Below are 18,132 nucleotides of genomic sequence, written 5' to 3'. Positions count from 1 at the left end.
AAGTGATGGGATCTCCTTTTCCCTGTGTTTGTCCTTGCATGGGCATGTCTGACAGCTTCAAGCAGTAGAATGCAGACGTAATGTTGTACTTCATGTTCAAGGTTAAATCATTAGTAACCCTACTTTTTGTAATGCTTTCTTTTGGAACTCATACACCCTGATCATGAGGCATGCTTCCGCTGAGGAAGGCAAGCAGTTATTTACAGAGGTCACGTGTCACGTTTCCGGTCACACTCAACCAAGACAACCTTCATATCCCCTTCAGTTTGATAAAACCTTAGACAATTTCCTTTCTTGAATCAGATTCCAACTAAAGCTGCAGCATAGAACAGTGGATTCAGCCAGTGTGCATGACAGGGGCATCCTGTCGGAGTGTAGGTTTGAGAGCTAACTTTGCATTCTTCTTCCCGCTAATGGATCTGGAGAAAATGGCAAGCATAGTCTGTGTTTGGACTCCTGCCACCAATGTCAAAGACCCAGATGAAACTCTTGCCTCCTGGCTTTGGCTTGGCCCAGCCCTAACTGTTGCAATCATTTTGAAAGTGAACCAGCAGGGCCCAGCAGCGTGGCCTATCGGCTAAATTCCTCGCCTTGAACACGCCAGGATCCCATATGGGCACCGGTTCTAATCCGGGTAGCTCCACTTCCCATCCAGCTCCCTGCTTGTGTCCTGGGAAAGCAGTCGAGGACGGCCAAAGCCTTGGGACCCTGCACCCATATGGGCGACCTGGAGGAAGTTCCTGGTTCCTGGCTTCGGATTGGCACAGTATCGCTCATTTGGGGAGTGAATCAATGGACGGAAGATCTTCCTCTCTGTCTCTCCTCCTCTCTGTATATCTGACTTTGTAATAAAAATAAATAAATCTTAAAAAAAAAAAAAGAAAAAGAAAGTGAAGCAGCAGATGAAAGAGCTTTCTATTTCTTTCTCCCTCTCTCTTTCTCCCGCTAAATGTGTGTGTTTGTGGTCTGTCTCTTTCTCTCCCTCTCCCTTTCTTTGTTTCTTTAAGAAACATAAATAAAAACCAGTTATTTCACTGAGCCTACTCAATTGTACATTTGCAATATTAATGCAAAATTATCTTTTACTTAATAACTAGAATAATAAATTGCAAATTATTCTAATTTTGCCAGATACTCTTTAATAATAAACAGAGCTTTCTTTTTTAAGAAGATTTACTCATCTGAATGAGTTACAGAGAAACCAAAGAAAATCTGTCTCTCAGCAGTTCAAATAAAATTAAAACAAGTAAGAAATCCTTTGAATATTTACTTATTATTTCTAGGAAAAGTATAACATTCATGCATCAAGAAAAATTCACTTGATATATTTGGATAATGGCAACTTATAAGGATGGTGAGAGACCATGGAATGAACTGAAATTTGTCATCATGAGTGGTATATGCTAGCCAAAATTCATGAATAAAACAAATGTCAGAAGTAACACATGAAGATGGATTTATGCCCACATGCTACAAAGAGATATTAACATTTGCTGAAGGTTATTTTCATGCTTAAAGGCATATGGTTAAATGAATTTGAAACCTGATTCTAATAACGTTAATGCATTATTCAGCTGTCAGTGATATTTGTGAAGGGAAAAGTAGACACTTCCAAACTTTAGGATAAGCATTAAAAACGGATTAATCCAATTGCCTAGCAATTTCATTGCTTAATTTTCATGAGGAAATTAAGACTGAATACTGTCTTACTGCATCCATTGCAAAGACTTTCTGCTTTGATGAATGTCACCTGGATTCTGACGTGCAATCTAAACAAAGAAAAATGACAGTTGCCACAGAATAAATATGACATTGTTCCCAGTCCCACTGTGTGTTAGCAGGTACTTCTCTTTCTTAGCTAACTAATGTGCCATTAACTTCTATTTCTGATATAATACTAACGGAACTCACAAAAAAATAAATCATACCATGAAAATGTTCTTTGCTGAATCGATTTTCCTGTAAATGGAAATAAATTTGCTATGCAGTACTTCTCGTTAACTTCATTTTCTGACCCTGTAAAAAGGACAGCGGCTGTTTGTTAATACATTTCCATCAGTACACAGAGAAATAAGCTTGTGATTGTTTGTTACCAGTTATGATATGCATTAATCAACATATTTTGTTTACTCTTTCTAATATACCACTAACCTCTTCCCCAAAATAACTCAGTCCAAATTTGTTCTTTCTTTCCATTATATACTCTACTTAGTAGATACCACGGACCTTGTTGAGTACAATGACATCTTCATACAGTTAGTCTGCTCTGATTTGTTCTCTAAGCATTTTCCTCGTGGCCAGGTGTTCTCTTCACTTCCGGTAGAACCATCTGTTTTACAATTACACACTACTAAGATTACATGTTAGCGCAAAATTTGTTGTAGAGACGGTTTCTGTTTATTATTATGTGATTTAAAGCTGTTACATTCTATATAGTATATATCCTCAGACTCTTTTGATTTCAAGAAAGAAAGAAACTAAAAAATGTTCCAAGACAATAAGAGTGTTTGGTTTACTGCAATATTCCTGATAGTATCACGAAGCAGATGATCAACAAGCAGGTAGAGAATATTTGATTCAGCAAGTGATTTCATTGTAAATGAAAATGCTATAAATAAATAAGTGCTACAAATAAATAAATAAATGCTATAAATAAATATAAGTAAATGCTATGAATAAAACTAGCAAATAGTATATTAATACTTACATCCTTCTTGGAATAACTTCATAAGAATAAAATTGAAGAATATGCTGAAAGCTAAATTTTTGTATGCCTGATAGTTGACTAACAAGCAAGGCAGTGCCATTGAATTTTTGTTGCACATTCCGATGTTCAGTTAACTGGTCTGTGAAACCTGGATGAATAATAAAATAAATACACACATTCATCATAAGTACTTACATATTTATTTCATAGCATTCATCTCTCTTGTCTTCATTTTAACATGATAGTAACATTATGCTTAAGAATGTTACATTTTCTACCCTTTTTTCAACTGTATATAACTTGAAATGTTTTTATCAAAAATATAAATGATTTAAATCAAACCATTTTACAGCTTTATATATATGTTCAAGAAGTTTTTAATAATATTCTGTAATATTTGTGAAAATTCAAAAAGTACACATTTTAATCAATATAAACATTTTAAAGAAAGAATCATCCTAAAATTTTAATATAATTTTAAAAAATCTGAGTTTTAGAAAATGTTTTTAAGAAAAACTATCAGAAGTTCAGGTGTCCATTATTCCTCTATGTGCCCACATAGTAATAAAATGCAAAGTTGCATGAATTTGTAATAGAGAAAGATGGTGCTTATTCTCTAGTAGCAACTATTGCAAATACTTCCTGTTGCAAGAAAAATTGGAATAAAATTAGTTCCTTCATCCCATTGAGGATAATAATACATACTCTTCTTAGATATGTTACTTTTTTTAAGCTTTATTTCATTTTTATTTGAAAGGCAGAGTTACAGAGAGAAGGAAAAACAGAGAGATCCTCCATCTGCTGGTTCAGTACCCAAATGGTCGCAATGGCAGGAGCTCAGCTCTGTGAAGCCAGCAGCCAGGAACTTTCTCCAGATATCCCATGTGTGCAGGGGCACAAGGACTTTGTTGTTTTCCCAGGCCATAAACAGGGAGTTAGATCAGAAGTGAACAGCTGGGACATGAACTGGTGTCCTTCTGGGACATCGGTGTTGTAGGTGGAGCCTTACCAACCCATGGCACTGAAACCAGATTTATTATTCCTTTTTTTTTTTTTTTGAACTTTTATTTATGCATTTGAAAGGCAGAGTTACAGAGTAAGACAAGGAGAGACAGAGGAAGAAATCTTCCATCCACTGGTTAGTCTGAAGTGACCTCAGTGGCCAGTGCTGTGTCAGACCTCAGTCAGGAACCTGGAGATTTGTCTGGGTTTCCCAGGTGAGTACAGGAGCCCAACGACTTAGGTCATCCTCCATTTCTTTTTCAGCCTTCTTAGCATGGAGCTGGATTGGAAGTTGAGCAGCTTGGACTTGTGAAGGCACTGCAAACAGAAGCTTAAAGCACAATACCACACAGCTAGCCTATGTTACTATTATCATCAACATCATCATTTTTAATTTGGGAAAAAATATTTGACAAAGTAATTATTTTAGAATTTTTTAAATCTTGGCTAATTATTTCTGCCATTTAAAATCATATTCCATAAAGAAATAGGAAAATGATGTAATTTTTAATGGAAACACAAGCAGACAGCACCTTAATCAAGTCTTCACATTGAACATTCAGAGGGCTGACGATGGGTTTAGCTACCACTGTCAGGCTAGCACCCTGTCCTAGTGCTTGTTTGAGTCCTGACCATCTGCTTCTGATCAGCTCCCTGCGGATGTATCTGGGAAGACAGCAGATAAAAGCCCAAGTATTAGGGCGATAACCATCCTAGTGGGAGACGCAGCTGGATCTATCAACGTAGTTACCAGGTTACCAACCTAGGCCCCGCAGCAGTACACTGTGGCCATTGAGGAGTGACCCAGTGGATGGAAGATTTTTCTCATGCCCTCTCTCTGTTCCTCTGTCTTTAAATTAATATACAATCAAACTTATTTAGAGAAATGAGGATTCATCAATGCAGAAAAGCCAAAATCAAGCATCCCCCTCCTCAGTGGAATAAAGTAAAAATAAAGATAGACAACCTCACATCTGTAATAGTCCTAAAAGAAACACACAACTTGTAAGTGATAATGTGGAAATTTCAAGCAAACACAAATAAAGGCATTCTAATTTCCCATAATCCTAAAAAGTGTCATGATAAGACAGCAACATTAAAAAATAAGCACATCTGAGTGCGGTGACTTGGAATAAACTCTAAGAAAAGTATTTCATATTTTTAAAATACTGGAAAATTGCATTTTAATTTTTAAAAAAAGAAAGACATGCAAATATGAATTGAAAGAGGAGAGCAGAAAGGGGAGAAGTATTCTTTTACTAATGATTTTAAGATAGATGTTACTTATTAGGAAGGCAAAGTTACAGAAACAGAGAGGCAGAGACAGAGGCACAGATTTTCCTTCTGCTGCTTTTGGCCCCCAAGAGCTGGGCTGAGCCTAAGCCAGAGCTTCTTTGATATGTCCCATCGGGGTGCAGAGGGCCAAGCACTTGAGTCATCTTCTGCTGCTTTTCTAAGCGCATTAGCAGAGATTTGGATCAGAATTGGGACAGCCAAACATCCAGCTGGCTCTCACATGGGATACGGTCTCAGGCAACGGCTCAGTCCAGCCCTTTATTTTTTTTATCATAAACTACAGCTGTAAACTATATAAAAAAATCTATTCTGTTTATATCAATAGGAGTTAATTTTTAAAATTAAATAATTAAATCAACAAGACAACAATGATAGTCCATAGTTTCTACTTCTGAGAACAGGTGAACAGTGAAAGATATTTATGATCCATTTTTTCTGTTGTATGCAAATATCCAGAGTCCCGCCCTGCCCCTGTCATCGACCAACTGTGATGTTCGGATAAGGCACTTCATTGCTTTCAGTTCATCTTCTCATCTTCATAGAGTAGGTTTCTTGTAATTCTTATCCTAAACATTCTTAAAGTATAAATTAAGGTTGATATAACATGTTGTCAACAGAGGGCAGTAATTAACCATGTTCTCTAGCCACAAGAATGAATCAGTTCTACAGACATTTAAGTACAGCATTCAAAGTAATGTTTATTGCTGTTTCTCTCATGGAAAGACTTTGAGCAATCAAATGTCTTTCTTGAATAACTTCAACCCTTTGAGTTAAGAGAAAAGCACACAAAAAAGAATACAAAAATTATTTCATAATGGGCCCAGTGTCATAGCCTAGTGGCCAAAGTCCTCACTTTGAACACACCAGGATCCCATATCAGCACCAGTTCATACCCCAGCTGCTCCAGTTCCCTGCTTGTGGCCTGGGAAAGGCCAAAGCCCTGAGACCCTGCACCCATGTGGGAGACCCAGAAGAAGCTCAGCTCCTGACTTCAGATCTGCTCAGCTCTTGGGGCATGAAACAGCAGACAGATCTTTTTCCCTGTATCTCCTTCTCTCTGTAAATCTGACTTTCCAATAAAAAAAGTCAATAAATCTTTTAAAAAATTTTCAGAATGATGAAAAGTCCTTGTCAGTGGAAATCAGAATGTCTGTTCTCTGCCTTCTGGTCTCTTACATTGTGGGCGTTTGTGTACCTGTGAGCGACAAGGGGTCATTTCACCTATGACTGGCTACTCACTGTAACCGAAAAATCTTTAATTCTTTTATTTAAACATTTTAGGTTAAAATCAACACTAGAGGGGCGTGGCACAATGGCTCAACCTGGTAATCCTCCCCCTTCAAGTGCCTGGATCCTACATGGGGGCACCAGTGCATGCCCCAGCTGCTCAATTTCCCACCCAGCTCCCTGCTTATGGCCTGAGAAAGCAGTAAGAATGGCTCAAAGGTTTTGGAGACCTGGAAGAAACTCCTGGCTCCTGGTTTCAAATCAACTCAGCTCCAGCGTTTGCAGCTACTTGGAGAGTGAACCAGCTGGTGGAAGATTCTCTCTGTCTCTCCTTTTCTCTGTGTATCTCCTTTTCCAATCAAAATAAATCTTAAAAAAAAAATCACTATTAGTAAATGCTGTAACAGTATCCTAAGCATATTATAGATGGTCACTAATGTTTTATTATTTAATAAAAGTCATAATTTATATAGATTTCTTTGTTATTATTGAGTCTAATAAGAATAAATTTTACATTTCATCTTTAAAGTATGTATTTGTATTATACATAATGCATACATCTCTCTTAAATTAAATTATCTATTTTATTTACTTGAACCAGATATAAGGAATTTGGAACCATTTTTGCATAAATAAAAACAAATATTAGCTTATCATTCATTTTATTTTAAAGTATCTCAAAACATAAGAATATGACACTAAATGAGAACACGTAGATCAATAAGAAATGCATACCCTAAATTGGAAAAATGAGCAAAGGAATAAGTTATTTATAAATAGTTTTTAAAAGGCATGTGTTAAAAAGGTGAGATGATCTAAATTCAGATGGATATAATCCTCACTCAGTGAATAAGAGCTGGGCTCATTAGTTAGTACTCGATATGAAATAATTTTTTTAAAAGAATCTTCGCATAGTTTTTTTCACAGTCTGCATTTTCCATGTACCTTTGAAGATGCTCATATGTTATGCTAGTATGTATATTTTTGCACATTTTAAGACTTTTATAATGGTCTACATAATTAAGTTACAAAATTACTGAAATGACTACATGTCTAAAAATAATAACTCAATAGTTGGGCTGTTATTATTCCTGCCAACTCAGCCAACCATTCTGCGTCTGTGGGTTGTTAGTCTCCTGAGACAGGGGAGGCATCGGAACACCATCACTCCTCGTGGCTCACCTTTCTTCAGAATTCCAAACAGCCCTGGCCATTGTGAGCTCTTCCTGTTCCCCTAGAAAAGACGAGAAAAGACAAGCACGCACGTTGCATTTCCTAACGAACAAGAGGAACGCTTTTCACGAAAAATTATTATCCAATTTTATGTATTTTATAAAATACACCTGAAATTTAAATGACGAGGGTAAATAGAAAGATAAAGCACATTTAAGACCATTTGAAATATACGTTCATGAGCATCATTTTTAGATTGAAATACAATTCAGAAACATCGTAACATGTCTGCATACAAGTCAGGTATAACACTGTCTTGTCTTCATTTACATAAAATGGAGGTCAATAGAGTGGAGGAAGTGACGCTGTTGCCTGTTTTTAACTTCCCCAAATGTACAAGGAATCCACAAACTGGCTCTCACTCAGCTCAGCTGATCCTCTTGTAAAGCACTGAAGCTATCATCAAGAAAGAATGAGGTTTGGATGGCTAGTTCCCTGTTCTCTGAACTCCTCGGCAGGGTCATGTTATCTAATCAGTCAGGCTATCTGAGCTAGGTATTCATCCATCCATTAATCTGTTGCTTAAGATCTAAGACAACAAGAACAGGGATGCAAGGGCAAGTCTCTCTGAAGACAAATTTTCCTTAGTATTCCTAGTCAATGGAATTATTTCTAAATACAACCCATAAAGAGCTGTATCAATAAAAGTGTATGCTATTAATGGAAATTATAAGAAAACTTAATCTATCCTCATGTGTAATTTTCAGGTTTTTAATAATAAAATAGTTTCTGGTGTGAACAGTTAGACTTTTCATGTGATTTCTCAGTGTCTGTCTTGCCAAAAAAGGTAAGCTTTGGGTAGAAAGTAATTTTTGTTTAATAACCCACCAAATTACTCAATCCGGTAATGGAAGAATCAGAGAGAACCACTGAGCCAAAGGAAAGACAGCCTATTCTTTTGGGATAGTATGCTTGCTCTTATATCAACTAGAAGGAAATAAAGATGCAAATTTCCTGGTCTTTTTGCATACTTTGCTACTTTCATAAACAAGCTTGAAAATAATAAAAGCAATAAGAACACTGCAGATAATATAAATGGTTTTTAGTGGAATAAGTTGTTAAGAATGAGTGCTACAAATGGGGGGGGGGGGTTGACACAAAGGCTGGACACTGCTTAGCTCATGTCCATGTCACATCTCAGTGTCTGGGCTCATGTCCTGTCTTTGCTGCTCATTCCAGCTTGCTACTAATGCATTTTATAGCAAGAAATGAATTCATGACCAGCGACTTGGCTCTTGCTTCAACCTGACCTATCACCTTTCCTGCAGGCACTTCAGGAATGCACCAGGAATGTCCTATCCCTGAATGTATTATCAGATGGAAGATATCTCTGTCTCTCACTCACTCTTTTTTTTTTTAAGGTTTATTTTTAAATTTTTTTTTTTATTTGAAAGCCAAATATGCAGAGAGGAGGAGAGGCAGAGAGGAAGATCTCCTGTCTGCTGATTCACTCTCCAAGTGGCCACAAAAGCCGGAGCTGCACCCATCTGCAGCCAGAAGCCAGGAGCTTCTTCAGGGTCTCCCACTTGGGTGCAGGGTCCCAAGGCTTTAGGCCATCTTGTCTGCTTTCCCAGGCCACAAGCAGGGAGCTGGATGGGAAGTGGAGTTGCAGGTATTAGAACTAGCATCCATATGGTATCCCAGCACAGTCAAGGTGAGGACTTTTGCTGCTAGGCGATTGCACTGGGCCCTCTCACTCACTTTTGCATCTTTGCTATTTCCTTCTGTTTTTCTATCTCTCAAATAAAATTTTAAAAAGAAGCAAATCTTTATAAAATAATTAAGAGGTCCAGAAAAACGAAGACTAAAACGAGTTTAAACAAAATAAATTGAAGTAAAAGAATTAGCGTCTAAAAGATGGAAGAATAAGGCACAAGATCATGAAAGCATCAACTGTGAGCTTCATATCCCGATGCAGAAGTGAGAAAGGCACTGAGAGATATGGAAACCGAAAACGTGAAGATGATTCATTTCCACCATTCCCTGAAGCCTCACCTCCTGTGAAGGGGACCTCTCCACAGACAGCTTAAATAAGGAGCGTGGAGACTGACATTCTGATGAGCACCACCATGACTAATTTTTAGGAACAGAGCTATGAATTTATTCTTAGCATTTTTTACTTCTCTTACTACCAAAACATACAGTAAAATATTTTGGCATGGGGATTCTAGAACTGTATTTAATAGCTATATGCGGTCTGAAAGAACAGTTATGAAAATAAATGAGTTAATTTAGTTAAAATTTTTTAAAATGTTTGACAAATAATGGCAATTTGATCTGTATTAGATAAAACCTGAACTTTCAGAGCACATGCTTGAGCAGAGAGATTGAGCAAAAGGTTGAATACATTCTCCATAACTTACCGAAGTCTACTAGGAAGCTTGTTTCCACAGAGTTGGGGAGAGAGGAAAAATACAAGAGATTTTTGTCTGTTCGACTCCTTTAACCCACACCGATGCTACACAAAAGGGGGGGGAAAGCACATGAAAAAAGGGGAAATGCTAAATTATTCTTGTGCGCTTCTCCTGTACCACAAAATATCTGTTCCAAGAATGAACCTGATGCTGCAAGCCATAAAAGGGAACGCCAGATGCCATAAGGCAAGAGCTGTCATTTTCCCCCATTTACTTCTGCAGTTTTACTTTAACTCCACCACAATGTTTATTTGCTTTCTTTAAGAGGAATAAACAGACTTGAAGCTTCCTGTGAGAGCGGAAATCTGAAGACACGTGTTGGCATGCACCTCTGCCACAAGCAAGCAGAGAAAGCTGTGTGTTAAAATTTACACGTCTTGCCGAAAGATCAGCCTCTGCGTGGGAAAGGCAACTGGAGAGGAGATTTAGTCCATTTACAAAGGGAGTGTTAGAGCCCCACTTGGTCATTACATTAGCAGTTTGTGTCTGCTTCTGCTTGTCCACACAGGACAGACATTTGTCAACTATCATGCACATTGACTTGGGAAACTTCATTATAAAAGAGAACAATGTCATTGTATTAAAAAAATAGCTGTTTTTTTATGTTGTCCAGATAAGTTAAAAAATAACACACCAAACACTTTCTTTTGTGTGTGTATGAAACATCACCTTGATGTTATCTTCTTTACATTTAGAAATATTGGAATTTTAATGAAAATATTTGGAGAGAGTGAAGAATGAAACTATTCTCTTTTTTTAATCTGTTGTTATTATGTAATCTAAGTTCTTTTTAATTTAAATATTTACCATCAGGAAAAAGTACAAAGATTGATGCAACTGTATTTCAAAAGTTAATAAGAAAATGGAATTAAAAGGTAAGTGCGGGTGTTTGGCCTGAATATTAAGGTGCCGACCAAAATACCCTCGTCCCACCTTGGAGTTCAATCCCCAGCTCCATTCAGTTGCTACTGAAGGCCCTGGGAGGCAATGGTATTTGCTGGTCATACCGCTACCCTGTGGCAGGGTTCAGTTTGAATATGCAGTCCCTGGCTTCTGCCCAGCCCAGCCCCAGTCTCTGAGTGCACCTGGGAAGAGAGCCATCAGATGGGTAGTACTTCTGACTTCCCATCTCTTTCTAACTCTGCCTCACAAATAAATGAATAAATAAAAACTTTAAAAGATAAGTTTGTTTTGTTGCACAGCATTTTGAAACCATACATAGCTTTTCAAGACATGTGCTTTTTTGAGAACATTGTATAGAACCTTCAAACTCCAAAAATCTGAGTCATGAGCATCCACAATTAATAAATATTAACCTTTTCATTAAGCACGATACATATTTCGCATAAAATAATTTAATTTTCCTAAGTAGTACTTACATAAAATACAGTGTAGTGTTTTATATGAAAGATTATATATATATATATTACACACAAAATGGACAAATGCAGTATTTTTATAAGCCTTTCCAGTTCTATTCCTTCTCCATCATTTCCAGAATAATAAACTAACATAAATGATTCCTCTTTACATATATATATAGTATTGTTTTATGTTTATTTCTAAAAGCAGTTAAATTGCAGTGGACTTATTTTTTATTTTAAGATTGAGTTTAACTTTGACTTTGTTCAGGCATATTAATAAAATAAATGCAGAGTGATAATTTTTTTTTTTTTAGAAAATTACAGACAGAATTGATGGTCCTTAAAATATGTATGTCTCAAAAACTTCAATTGTACCTTCAGCATCTTCACTATTTAAAATCAAATCCCACTCTACTGCTTATAACTTGTGTAAATTATCCAAGTTACTTAGTCATTTACCTATGAGGTAGTAAAGGTTGAATGTCTATTTAAAAAAACATAAAGCATTACTTGTCTGACAGTAAAGCTTCAACAAAAATTATTTTGTCACATTTGTGGTTTAAATGATAACTTTTACACAGCTTTACATGACGCTTGCAGTAATAACTTTTAGAGGCAGCGATAAGAGGCCTGGCAGGATTTTGAATGGCATATGTCATTCCCTACTGCTCCCAGCCTGCTTCTGCGCCCCAGGGTCAGGATGTCTTCTGAACAGAGTCCCAGTGCATCTCTCCCAATCATTACTTACATTCAGATCTTCCAGCAGTTTGACCCATTTTTGCAAACTGCAGTGAGTAGGGACAGTACCCTAATTTTAAACTAAAAACCTGTGTGTCTCAAATATTTTCATCCATTTAAATCTCTATCAGGAACAAAATGGATCATACTTACCCTCTTTTCCACAAAACAGTGTTTATAAACATTATGTCACATGCATGTTCTACCAATTTCTTAAGCGTCTTCTTCCTCGAATATCCCAGCTTGTTCTACCTTTTTGTGACAAGCATAGTTAAAGTGTCAAATATGCGTTAAATGGTGTAGTTTTGTCTCACCTCTCTGGACACATTGCTTTGACAATTGCTCTCCTAACATAAAGGGTCTTCAAAAACTTCATGAAGAAAATGTATTACAGTGAACTTACATGCATATGTTTCAGATTGTCTTTGACCAAAAAAATCTTTTAAGTTCCACTTTCTATGAATGTTTTGAATTTTTCAGACTTTGCCCAAAGATAGGAACAAAAGATTGTAAAGTTACATGGGAACATGACTGTTTTTATGCTAGTCAATTTAAATCAATGATGGTGACCTAGATTGTACTCCTACAGACATGTAACTTACACATAAAGTAGATACAGACTGAACTCTCATTGTCCAGTAATAAAAACCAAGTAGATTTATAGGGTACCACTTGATTCACACTTTAGTGACACATATGTACCTATCATGAATCAGAAAAACCTAAATAAAATGAAGGGGACGGGAAACCACATGAATAAAAATGAACTTCTTATGTAATGTCACCATCTTATTTAATAGCCTATATGATTCTAGGAAGTCAGAAAAAAAAATAAACTTGTCTTATTTTTCCTTTGTGTAAGACAAAGCATTTCTAAAAGTGTATGCAACAACATAATATTGTGAAATGCAATGGCAAGACAAAGGCAGATAAAGAGCTAATTTCTTTGTTTTGCTAGTCAACATGTTTTGTCTAATGAAGGACTGCTTACACAAGATGCTTATCTTTTAAGTATGCAATTTGTGATTAACTCTTCTTGGAAAATCTTTTCTAACCATGACCAAAGCCTGTGGTCCCATAAATTGTAACCACTGCTTAGGGAACACTCTAATTTTAAAATTAGCAAGGGATATCTTGTTGATGAACAATACAAACTATATATAAAAATGATATCAGTATTAAATTTTGCATCGTATTTTGGTGCTTATGTGAAAAATCAATATAATTTAAAAAGATGGAATTTTCCTACAGATGAAATCAACTTCATATAACCATAAAACTTCTGGAAATACTTTCATTATTAGTATATTGCTTAAAATAATTTACTCAAATCTGCAATATACTTCGTACTGATTGTTGTTTAATTATGTCTGCTGCTTACTATAAAGTCATTTCCAGAAAGCATTTCTCTCAAATTACTACATATCCTGCAATGCAGTGTATAAAACAAAGAAAGAAAACAAGTTGCAGAAGATGTGGCACAGTGGTCCAATCTGGTCCTGTTTTCAAGAGTTTCCTAACATCTTAATAAGGGCATGATCAAGATAACACCAAGAGAACAAAGAACGAGTAAATGAAGTAAGAGGGATATTGTTCATTTCTATGTTATGCTTGGCATCAAACCTAAAAATATCTACAATCTGAAATCTACAAAGCTTTCAGCAATAAAGTATTTGCTGTTAATCACCTTCAAAGGCCTCTTCTATTCTGTTCTATTTCCTGTTTACTGTGATTATTTTCAAGGAATTGACTTTATCCCAGGCATAAAAATCATCTGGGAGAGAAAATGGACGTTTTAGGGTAAAAACGGTAAACTTGGGGCAAGGCTCATACAAATTTTACTCAGCTGTCACTTGCCACTTACATATATGCTTGTTCACCTTGTTGTAGGTACCAAAGCCAGTAGAGCAGCAAACCCTGATGTTAGCAGAAAGAGGACTGTCCTTTTCTTGCTGTTTGTCAGAGAGACCCAGAGGGGAGAGCAGCAAATGCATTTGAACAAATCGTGTCATTACATCACAGGAAATGGAGAGAATACACGTATGTTTCTTCTCCCTGAAAGAAGATTTATTTTGGTAAACCTTCACTTGGAAATTAAGACAACTGAGAACTTAGTTGACTCAAAAAAAAAAAAATTAAGAGTGAACTGACTGGATTATTACAAGTAAATGTTTGATTTACACTTACCTGGTAAGTTTTTTTATTTCTTTTTCTTCTTGCCCTTTACCCAGGGAGCTAAAGGCAAGAACAGGGAACACAGTCTTTGTGTGACTTCCAGAAACAACAGCCATTATATCTTTACAAGCTCAAGCATTTCTTTTTTCAAATTTCTTTATTTTTTTTATTGGGAAGCAAGATTTAAGAGACGAGATACACAAAGATCTTCCACCATTGGTTCACTCACCAAGTGGCCGCAATGACTGGAGTGGAGCTGATCTGAAGCCAGGAGTCAGGAGTCTCCTCTGGGTCTCCCACATGGGTGCATGGTCCCTTGACTTCGGGCCATCTTTTACTGCTACAAGCAGATAGCTGGAAGGGAAATGGAGCTGCTGGGACGTGAACCAGTGCCAGGAATCCTGACAGCTGCAAGGCGAAGATTTAACTACTAGGCCACCGTGTCTGGCCCTCGAGCTGAGGCTTTAAACTGAAAGAGCAATGATTTGAAATGAGAATGCAATTTTATTTCCAAATCTTGGTAAAACTGTAAAAGATGCTGCATGTTTTTTCTCTAAGCAGAGGCAAAACAGTAGCTACTGAATGGATTAGAGGTCTTCCCCAAATACTGGTAAAAGGTCAGGTGCTCTAGAAAAAAAGGAAAGGATTAAGAGCAATAGAGACACAAATGCCCAGATTTAACCAAATGTGCCCAAATTTAAAATAATATTTGGCCAACAAAGCAACTGTTAGAAGAGATTGCATTTTCCACGTCAGCAAAAACAGAAACTGCAGAGATTTTTAAAATGTCATTGTCAAAAAGTAAACCACAAAGGATATATATTTAGTTAGGATCTGGATATGAGGATAAAAACTAAGAGAGACTGAAGCACAAAGCATACTCTAAATTCAGTGAAATGCCTTAGGTGTCATTCTATGTGTGAAAGGTAGTTGGCCTATGGGGCTGATGTTGCGGCATAATGGATTAAGCTGCAACCAATGATGTCAGCAGTTTATGTCCTGGCTGCTCCAGTTCTGATCTATCTCCTTGCAAATGGCCTGAGAAAATCACCAAAACATGGCCCAAGTGCTTGTACTCCTGCCTTCCGTAGGGGAGATGCAAAGGAAAATGCTGGTTAATGGTATTGGCTTGGTCCAGCCCTGGTCTTCACAGTCACTTGGGGACTGACTAAGCAGGTAGGAGATATCTATCCATCTATCTATCTATCCTTAACCTCACATTTATCTCTCTGTTACTCTACCTTTAAGAAAAACACAAATTTTTAAAAAGTAGTTGGTTAAAATATGAAGTAATGAAATATCCAATCTTCAGACTTTAGAAAGAAATGCTTAGGGTGTTCAACATGATAAACTTTGATTTTGTTATTTTTTTATTATATTTTTGACAATCTTTACATAGTTAATTAGGGAAAAAAGGTTCAAGGGTTATAGGAAAGTGGGTAAGACTATTATTTCCATATTGTTTCCTTCCTGAGGTTAAGGGAGACATTCAGGGAGAAGCCCCACCCAGTTCCCCATCCACCCCAAGTCCTGCACGTGGGGCATGCTCTGAGATATTTGCTCAAGTGGTTTTGATAGTTCACCAGTTGTGAATCGCTGCCAATCTCGCCACTCCAAACACGATGAGGTCTTTGAAGAATCCACTGACTGACATAGTCCATCATAGAGTCTCTGTTTACCCAGTATTTCGCTGCCAACAGACAGCTGAGGTGGTTGATTGACTTGTTCTGCCTTCTGTCTTTTCTTTTCTTTTCTGAGTCCAGCATTTCAATTGGGGAGATCTCCAAAGAAACTTTCAGGTATTCCCAAACCAGATTCTTGTATGTACTAGCAAGCACAGGGCCCGGCACAATCCATTGCCCCAATCAACTGGTGGTTGCAATTGCTGGGTTGATTCTGTTTTCAGCCCTGACTTCCACTGGAAACAATGGGTGTTGCAGTCCAGCCTGGTTCAGCCCAGCACAAACTCAACCCTCTCATAAACCAATGGGAGCTACAGCCTAGTCAGAGCGATTCACAATAACCCCCACCAGGCCCATCCCCTACCCTGGTTTGCCAGTATGTGTAGCAGCAGGCTAGTCCAGTCTGTCCCACATCCCATTTGGCTATTGTACATGTCGATGGGTATTGAAGCTAAGATCCATCTAACCAGCTCCACTATGCAGCCCTCAGGGATGTTGTTGAGTGCCTCTCTGTCTAGCCACCCCAGCTGCTGTCCTAGTTTTCATGCCCTTCTGTGGGAGTGGTAACCCAAGAGGGAGAAGCCCACTATTTCCCTCCCAGGTCTCTCTCACTCCTGGATTATGCACTCTCCAGGTGGTTCTGTGGTTTAACTTGACAGAATTAGCCCCCACTGCTAGCTTCTGCCAGCTGATGCTTGGCTAAGCCCAAACAACCCTCACCCATTCCAATTGTAGATTGCACCAGCAGGAATAATCAGCCCAGTCTGGCTTTTCCCTAATCTAGTCCACATGAGGCATACAGATGTTGCAGCCCTGCTTAGTCTGGTCTGCCCCCATCCCAGTACACACTCTCCAATGGGAGTAGCTGTCTGGCAAGGGGACCACTCCATATTTCCCCTGCAGGCTCAGCCCCCTCCCTTCCTGGTTTTCACGCTTACTGGTTGGGTGCTGCGGTCACATCCGGTACAGGCAACCTCACCTTGGCATTCCCTATTGTGCACTGGTTTTCGTCGTGACTGAACCTGGCTTGACCCACACTCTGTTCTGGTACTCAGATTTGTCAATGGATGACGTGAACTGATTCAGCCTGGTCTGCTCTCGACCCATGCCAAATGTATGCCAGTGGGAAACTTTCCATGACCTATTCTGGGCTGTTTCCTTCCATGCTTCTTGTGCTTACCTGAAGGGACTGTGTCCTGCCAGAGGATTTGCCCAGGCTCCTCCATCAGAACCTTTCCCAATGCCAGATTTTGCGCCTACCAGGGGGTCCATGAGCCAGACCTACTCAGTCCACCTCCTATCCTAGCAGGAACAATTGCTTTTATTGAATGGCCTTCAACCCATTCTAGTTCTTGCTGTTGGATGTTTCGGCCCAGCCAAGGCTCGTCCATACCCACATATGGCTCACATATGGCTCAGTAGGGGTTGAGATCTAGCCTAGTTCATTCCACATCTACCCTGATCCTCCAGGACACCAGACTGTGTTGGGGTCTGGCCCGGCCTGATGCATCCAGTCCTCGTCCACACTTGTGCCAAGGGAGACTACAACAATTTCCTGATCAGGACCCAGCCCCCATTCCAGCCCACGCACCCATTTGGTGAGAACCTCAACCCAGTTAGGGTGTTCCCTTTGCTCCCCAACCAGGCCTGTTCCTAGCCATAGATCACATGCATGCCAGTGGTTGCTCTGACTCAGCTTAGCTCAGCCTCTCACCTGTCCCAGCCTCTGCCTTAGACACTGTGGCTTAGCATCTTTGAGTTACGCAGACCAGTAGGTACAAAAGCCTAGCTCAGCACGACCTGTGCGCCATCCTGGTTATTAGTTTTGCTAGTGGGCTAAGGTTTGCTCAGTCCTTACCGGTACATCCTGTTCCATTACCAATTCACACATTAGCCAGCCTTTGGAGCTACTTTGCCCAGCTTGTCTGACCCCCAGGTCTGGACCACATGTTCACCAGCGGGAGCTATGACTCGCCAGGGGAGTTTCCCAAGTTTCTCCACTTGATGCACTCCCCGACCCAGTTCTCATACATGCCATTGGGTTTTAGGCCAGTGCCCGGTGCAGTCTGGCCTTCCATTTGGCCATGTATGAGCTGGTGAACGTTGCAGCCCGGCCCACCCCACACCCTATTCAGGATGCACATTCGGGTGCTGCTGCCCTGACCAGTCCAGACTATTGGGGGTTCCTTTACCTGTGATTGATGGCAGGCTCTTTGGTCACACCTAGCTTAGTCCATCACCACCCCAACTCTTGAGCTAATCAGTGGGGGTAGAATTTCCACAGGATGTGGCCC

The 18,132-nt window shown here is 38.8% G+C and overlaps 1 long non-coding RNA gene across 1 annotated transcript; it reads right to left on the bottom strand.

Moving 5' to 3' along the window:
* Positions 1-1,931: 1,931 nt before the first annotated feature.
* LOC121150936 lies at positions 1,932-14,030 on the bottom strand. Its single transcript, XR_005883047.1, has 4 exons — positions 13,846-14,030; positions 7,415-7,466; positions 2,708-2,855; positions 1,932-2,016 (listed from the first exon to the last, which is right to left on the bottom strand). It is a non-coding gene; the product is annotated as an uncharacterized LOC121150936 (long non-coding RNA).
* Positions 14,031-18,132: the final 4,102 nt, after the last annotated feature.

Source organism: Ochotona curzoniae, unplaced genomic scaffold (assembly GCF_017591425.1).
Source record: "Ochotona curzoniae isolate NIBS_2020 unplaced genomic scaffold, NIBS_Ocur_1.0 contig_2210, whole genome shotgun sequence".
NCBI lineage: Eukaryota > Metazoa > Chordata > Mammalia > Lagomorpha > Ochotonidae > Ochotona > Ochotona curzoniae.
The sequence above is the reverse complement of the archived record's forward strand: the minus strand, read 5'-3'. Positions and strand labels throughout refer to the sequence as shown.